The following is a 7,494-nucleotide window of genomic DNA, read 5'->3' as shown; positions in this document are numbered from 1 at the left end:
GCATGGTTAGTTGGGGTCATGTATTGAGCTTGGACCCCACACCAACACAAGAGGATATATTTTTATACTTGATGCCCTTCTTTTTCCTAGTCAATCCAATTCCGGGGTGATCCAGATTAATACAAGTCTTTTTTTTCCTGAAAGAAGGCCCTTTTGACTGTTAGTAGCTCAAGACCCAACGATTCGTCATTATTAAGGTTTTCCACATATGTATCTATTGAGATAGGGGAAGTATCCATTTCTGTATTTTTATATGAGGGAGGATATGAAGTCGAAGACCTCAGGTCTGGATATAGATTGGAATATTTGTCTTTGGAAATGTGTCAGTGTTGACTTTCCATATGAATGATAATATAATCTACATTATTTTCCATTATGCTATGTCTATGTGGCACCGATTTGGAGTCCATTCGAAGGATTATCTTTCCCAGAGCCATTCGACTAGTGTCCTTTATTCTGCAATTATGGATGGGAGCTTACTGGGCTTCAGCAAAAGGCCTGATTCTAATTCCAAATAATTCTACAATTTTTTTAGTCTCCCCATCCTCCACACAGTGGAGAAATGACAGATTGTTGGCAGCCAATATCAACAAGAGTGAACAGCTCATGCCTATGAAGAAACTGGATGATTGGGGGAGCAAGAGTGAACAGCTCATGCTCTATTACTTCGTAGTATTCATTGGAGGTACCCAGATCAATGGATGGATAATGAGATGCTTCAATGGTTTCATAAAATAATGTTTTGAGCTTGGACCCCACACCAACACAAGAGGATATAATTTTATACTTGATGCCTTCTTTTTCCTAGTCAATCCAATTCTGGGGTGATCCAGATTAATAAACGTCTTTTTTGCCTGAAAGAAGGCCCTTTTGACTGTTAGTAGCTCAAGACCCAACGATTCATCATATATTTAGGTTTTCCACATCTGTATCTATATTGAGATAGGGGAAGTATCCATTTTTGTATTTTTATATAAGGGAGGAGATGAAGCCGAAGACCTCAGATCTAGATATGGATTGGAATATTTGCCTTTGGAAATGTGTCAATGTTGACCTGCCATATGAATGATAATATATTCTACATTATTCTCCATTATGCTATGTCTATGTGGCATCGATTGGGAGTCCATTCCAAGGATCATCTTTCCAAGAGCCATTTGGCTAGTGTCCTTTATTATGTAATTATGGATGGGAGCCTCCTTAAGCACAAACATACGCAGTTCATTTGAGGGCTCCCGAGGGGTGTGTTCCATATTATATAAAGTAGGAACCTGATTGAAACCAGGAGCCATTCCATTCCTTTTGATACGATCCCCACAAAATCTGAGTGAACGTTCCGATATTAGATGTTTGGTATTATGGCACCCAAACATCTAATTGGGATTACCAGTAATCCACTTGTTGTGTGGTTGAGTGAGGACCGTAGAAGATGTCAAGAGTTTCTAGCATACCTCCTTTCTAATCGAATTCAATAAAAAAACAAGCAACCCGTTTGTCCAGTGCTCAAGATACTGGCCCATTGTAACAGATACCTCAACGAGTTAAAACTCAATCCATGGACCATTGAAGAGTTAGATCCAGCATTCAATATTGTAATGAGAATATATGAAAGACACCAATCTTATCTATGCATTCATAAGAAACATGTGATAAACACCTTTGGCAACTAGCCTTTAGTTGTTACTAGAGATGCATGAGAATATATGAAATACATCAACCTTATCTTATGCATTCATAAGCAACATCTGACAAATACATTTGGCATCTAGCCTTTAGTTTTTACTAGAGATGCATGAAGCATTATATAAACACAATGCAATCTTTTGGGAAGTTCATTCAAATGTGGAACATTATTATGGAAGCCAAGTCAAGCATTGATTTTAGACCTTGCATGCACATTTCATGGATTGTTGTAGTAGTGATATAAAAATGGACTAGGTCAGCTATATTATATATGTCAAAGATAGTTTAACTTGAAGTATGAAACTGCCATTTAAGCTATAAACCTAACTAAATGGTCCAAACCTGAAACTGTGACCCTTGCTTGCAAATTGCATGTGCTACCAATTAATCATAGTTAAATGGTTTTAGATTCAATACGAGAGTAATCTTATGGAGGACCTATTGGGTTTGGAAATTCACTATAGAACAAAGGCTAGTGGGTTAATCTCCTAAAACAAGGTGTTAACATAGTCTGTCGAGAGGTACATTTTGCATCAGGATAACCCCTAGACTGCTATCTTTTTATGAGGAAGCAAAAACATGGAAAATGTTTGGTTAGGTAGGAATACAACTTGTCAATTTGGTATAGCTTGAGTGATTAAAAGAGAAGGTTGTTAGGCTCTCCACCATTTCATGGATTGATATAGTGATGAGACAAAAGAGGCTCTCTCTTGAGACTTGACTAGGTGATTCATAACAATTGTGGTGTTGGTGCCTTAACTTAGCCAGAAAATGCCAAAACTCTATTGATGCACAAAATTTATTACTGAATCTACCTCAGAGTATGCCATAGTCATTGAATATGACATGCATGGTTTTACCAAGGAGGCCCTAAACTTTTGAACAATGAGACTTTACATTGGTATCCTGGCAGTAGCTACATTGGTCTTATTAGCATTGCACCACTTTTAATATAGGTCTTCACAATAGAGAATCACCATTACACTTTCTTGATTTGTGTTAAAAAGAAACATAACACGCAATAGATTTCTTTTGGCATGCAATGTTGTTGTTGGTAGTTTTCTTGTATTTGTGTCACATGTAAGGCTAACATGCGTTAAATTTCTTTCACCTTGCAATATTTTTATTGGAAACGTGCTTGTGTTTGGGCTAGAAACTATGCTAGATTTCTTTTTCTTTGCAATATTGTTGTTGTAAATTTGGTTGTTTATGATAAAAGGAAATCTAGCAAATGTTAGATTTCCTTCACCTTGGCAATGTTATTGGAAATGTTGTGCTAGATTTCTTTTGCTATGCAATATTGTTGTTTTCAATTTGGTTGTTTATTATAGAAGGAAATCTAACACGTGTTAGATTTCCTTCACCTTGGTAATGTGATTTTGTTTGTGTTAGAAGGAAATATAGCATGCACTAGATTTCTTCTGGCATGAAATGTTGTTTTTGGTAGTATGCTTGTATTTATGCTACATGTAAAGCTAGCATGCGTTAAATTTATTTTACCTTACGACGTTGTTATTGGAAATGTGATTGTGTTTTTGATAGAAGTTGTTGGATTTTGTTTTCCTACAATGTTATTGTTGGCAATGTGCTTTTGTTTGTGCTAGAAGTAAATCAAGCGTATGCTAGATATCTTTCACATTGCAATGTTGTTTTTGGCAATGTGATTGTGTTTGTGCTAGAATAAACTCTAGAATGTGTAAGATTTCTCTTACTTTGAAATGCTTTTGTGAGTAATATGCTTCTATTTACATTAGAAGGAAATTTAGCATGTGGTGGATTTCCTTTGCCTTAGAATATTCTTATTGACAATGTGCTTGTTTGTCATAGAAGGAGATCTAGCATGTGCTAGATTTATTTGACCATGTAATGTTGCTTCTAGCAATATGCTTATGTTTGTAGTAGAAGGAATGATATTGATTGTTAGCTTTCATTTGAGGAAACAATGTTTCATTACATACAATATTACTACCATACTATTTTAAATTTTGCATCTATATTACTTTTTTGTAAGTTGTGTGTTTTTGTGAAAATATAAAGTTGCACTTTACACAGTTCAACCTTTTAATTACAGGTTACGATTTAATTGTTGTTACAGAATTGATACAAGCTACAATGTAAAATATAATTTTGGCAAAAGGGGACTATGTTGATCTCCTTATTAATGATCAAGTCATTGCACTAGGAAGGGTCGAATCTGCATAGTTTGGAACTTATTATGTTGGAGAAAGGGTTAATGATGGTTATGTTACAATTTTGATAATTGATGTAACTCAACCAGATTTGATTGATGAGGATGTTAATGAAGGGGACATACATCCATGGAAGATCATGGATTTGAGACACAACATAGGTAAATCAAAATATTGAAGCATGTGTTATATATTATTGATAGCATAATAAATGTTTTTTTTGAGTAAATACTAACCTTATTTACATTCGTTTATAGGTGCAAATGTTTCTTCCACATTTTCTATTGGAAATGTTATCACTGAAATGCTATTGTCAAAAATTTTTTAGTCTAGCTTAAAGTCAGGGTGTTTTCGCAGCGCCTGAATTCTGTTTAGCAGTTTCGCAGCGCCAGGATTCTTTTTAGCAGTTTCGCAGCGCTACCTGTTTGAGTGGTTTCGTAGCGTGCTACGAAACTGGGGATTTGTTTGAGTTTTCAGTGGAGGCCTGAATCATAGCATGTCTATTGTACACTGACTGCAACTGCTGTGGATGAGGTTGATGTGCTTAAAGGTCTAATGTTGACTAAAGGATATAACTCTGGTGTTGTTGCATATGATACTCTGATCTATGGATTTTGCAAAATGGCCAGAGCAATCTGAAGAGCTATTAGGGTTGATTGTCGATTCTCTCAAGGCATTTGATGGTGTAGTTCCTCACGGTGGCCAATTTGTGATTGTTTTTATTAAACCAGCTATCCTTTTGAGAAAGTTGAAGCTTATGCTACTCTTTGAAAGCCTTTCCTTCTGAATGAGCTTAGATCTTAACATCCTCTCCATGATAGTCGAAAGGTATATGAGCGCCTTCAAAATTTTAGGCATTCCCACTCCAAGTATGCACTTGTAAACGGGGATTACCTCTATCAAGAGTTGGACTATTTTGTAGAGCAAGGGATTTTGTTCAAGTTCATGAAAAGTGAATTATGAAGCCTTTTGTGAAAAAACCAGTTCATGGATATGATCACAGTGTTATGATTTACTATCCAAGTTCTGCTGGTGGAGGAATGAAAAAGCTACTTCAAAAGGTTGGAAATCATTCATGTGAGTTTTGTCAAGATCTTAGAAATGTACGATGGAAGGTCAGTCTATTGATTCCAGTTAAAGGGAATGTTAAGGAGCGCATTTCCTGGAGTTGACGTGGAACTTTAAAATTATCCCTCCACCATTATCGAAGTGTGTGCTCAGCAAGTTTGTGCCAGTGTTACAGATAGGCAGCATTGTGTTTATTGCTGGCAGAAGAAAAAAGGGACACCGAGAATTCTGTTTGGAACCGGTGTAAGAGGCTGAGATTCGCTTCTTCCCAGCTATTGAGTAATCCTATATTAAAGTTCATCTATTGCATTCTATAAAACATGAACTTTTCAGCCAGAAAACGAGATATTAGAGGCTGAATTCTTCTGGTGTTGATTTTATAATTATTGTGCATTGGTAACGTGGTATGAGGCCAGAACTTTTCTCAACAACCATAGCCCCTGTATTTGTCATCACAATGGTCCGAATGGTAGCAATGTAGAAGAAGAGTTTAGTAATTGAATTCTTGAAGGGCGAATGGTATCGTTTGAGAATTTGCAAGCCAAGCTTTTGCTAGAAAAGGGATTTATCTGTGATTTAAGTCACACCCTGCTACCTAAAAAAAAAATCAAGCAACTCCTCTTTCATGGCTTATGCGAAATGCATTGCAGCCGTTTCTTCAAGGCACACGGGTTTTAAAAATGACTGATATAAATGAAAATGGCGTGAATGTTATTAAGCACGTTGTTTCATTATTAATGCATGTTATGAAGTTATGAAAACGCTCTTATGAGATGTAGTGGTTAACGCCAAGTGTCAAGTAGCTTTCATAAAGATTTGGTCGCCACAAGGTCGCCATTATTGGTGACACCGGGATAGAAATGTGGCACAAAAGCGGGAATTATGTTAACTGGTGTCATTAACAGATGTGTGCGCAAAACAAAAGAAGGGTGGCGCAATTACTACGAGAGATACTATCAATACAGGGCTTCTTGATCTGAACACTCCAAATGATCTCTGTTTGGCATTAATTTTTCAAATCATCTTCATAATCAAATGTCGATGGCAGAGAGGAGAAATCGCTGTCGTAGATACAAGGAAGCAAATGGTAAAGAGTTCGAAATAGACAAGTTTCCTCAGTCAATATGGACTGTATCGTTTAGGTGTTGTCTTCTATAAACGTGGTTGCCGTGCCCGTTATATGCTTCAGCTGTTAGCTTTGAGAAGGGGGATTGTCATATATCATTAGCGCTCACTTCAAAGCCACGGATTAAGAAAATAACATTACCAGAAGATGTGATATTGGATGGGAAAGTTTAGATAAGTTTAGGTAAGAACTGGAAAGTTCAGCACGGCATCCAGTATCTTATACATCTCGGCTTCTTATGATAAATTTGTAGAACCAGGGTCACATCGCCGGATTAACTTGACATTATACATTGTACAGTCAATCAACGTTGCAAAGGATTTGTTTTAGCTTGGCTCTCAGGATTTCTACATTTCTGTTCATATTTGCTTGATGTGGGAACGTTCTTTTGGTCATTTATTCAAACAGAGACAGTCATTTACACAATTATCTGCTCTGCAACAACCATGTTTAGGCTCAGGTGTATGCAATCAGTGGTTTCGTTGCACAGTGGTACTTTCAAGTATCTGATTGTTGAAAAGGCGCGCACTAGTGGCAAAGCCAGTAGTAGATCATCAAGTCAAATTCAAAAGGAGATTGTAAATATTCCAAGAACCATGGCTCTCAGAAGACTCGCGCTATATTAGATTTCATTTATCACATTTTTGATGAGTATGCTGTTAGTTCTGCACTCTGTAGCGGAAGTATTAGGCATATTACCTTCCATGTTTTGTTGAACTCAAGAAATATGATTGGAGAAGATGATGGACAAGGAAAATGTAAAGAATACTTGCAGCCTCTGATTGAGCAGTTAGAGAAAGAAAAAGGAAAGGATTTTTCAAATCTCGGGATGCAGTTTCAAGTTATCATGTCTGAAAGCTGGGACTCAAATGTTGTAGATGTTTTGTTCTCTTCTTTAAAAAGAGGCCTGTGGGAAACTGGATCTGTCAACTTATTTGTCTTGTACCCATTCAAATAGCCGGGCTGAAAACAACGGATTACATTCTTGGCTTGATGGACTGTGTTGAGTAAGTGAGATGGTAAAATCATGGTGGTCTCATCAATTGCAGTTGGTTCATCTGATGAAGGTTCATATACATGGAATGTGATTCTGAATCTCAGCATAGCAAGGGTGAAACTGAAGATTGGCAACATCAGCTATTCAATTTTGTGAGAAGTTTAAAGGAGGACTGTGTTTTTAAATCACACAGCAGTTTCGTAGCGCGCTACGAAACTGCTGTAGGTGATGATTTTAAAAGCGCAGAGCAGCTAGTGTGACACGGTGAGCGGGGGTTTGAGGAAAAGGAACAGATGTCTATCAAAGACCACCTACAGCACATCAGAAACCTGGCATCACACCATACTTGGGGTTATTAAAGGATTTGGGAGCAGACTGCTATATGTTAGGAGAATGTTGGGAGACAGAAACCATTATAATAGGAGCACACC

This window comes from Pinus tabuliformis, chromosome 1_2 (genome assembly GCF_031772625.1).
Source record: "Pinus tabuliformis cultivar Carrire ecotype Pingquan chromosome 1_2, CPIR1, whole genome shotgun sequence".
NCBI lineage: Eukaryota > Viridiplantae > Streptophyta > Pinopsida > Pinales > Pinaceae > Pinus > Pinus tabuliformis.
This window is presented reverse-complemented; position numbering follows the sequence as displayed.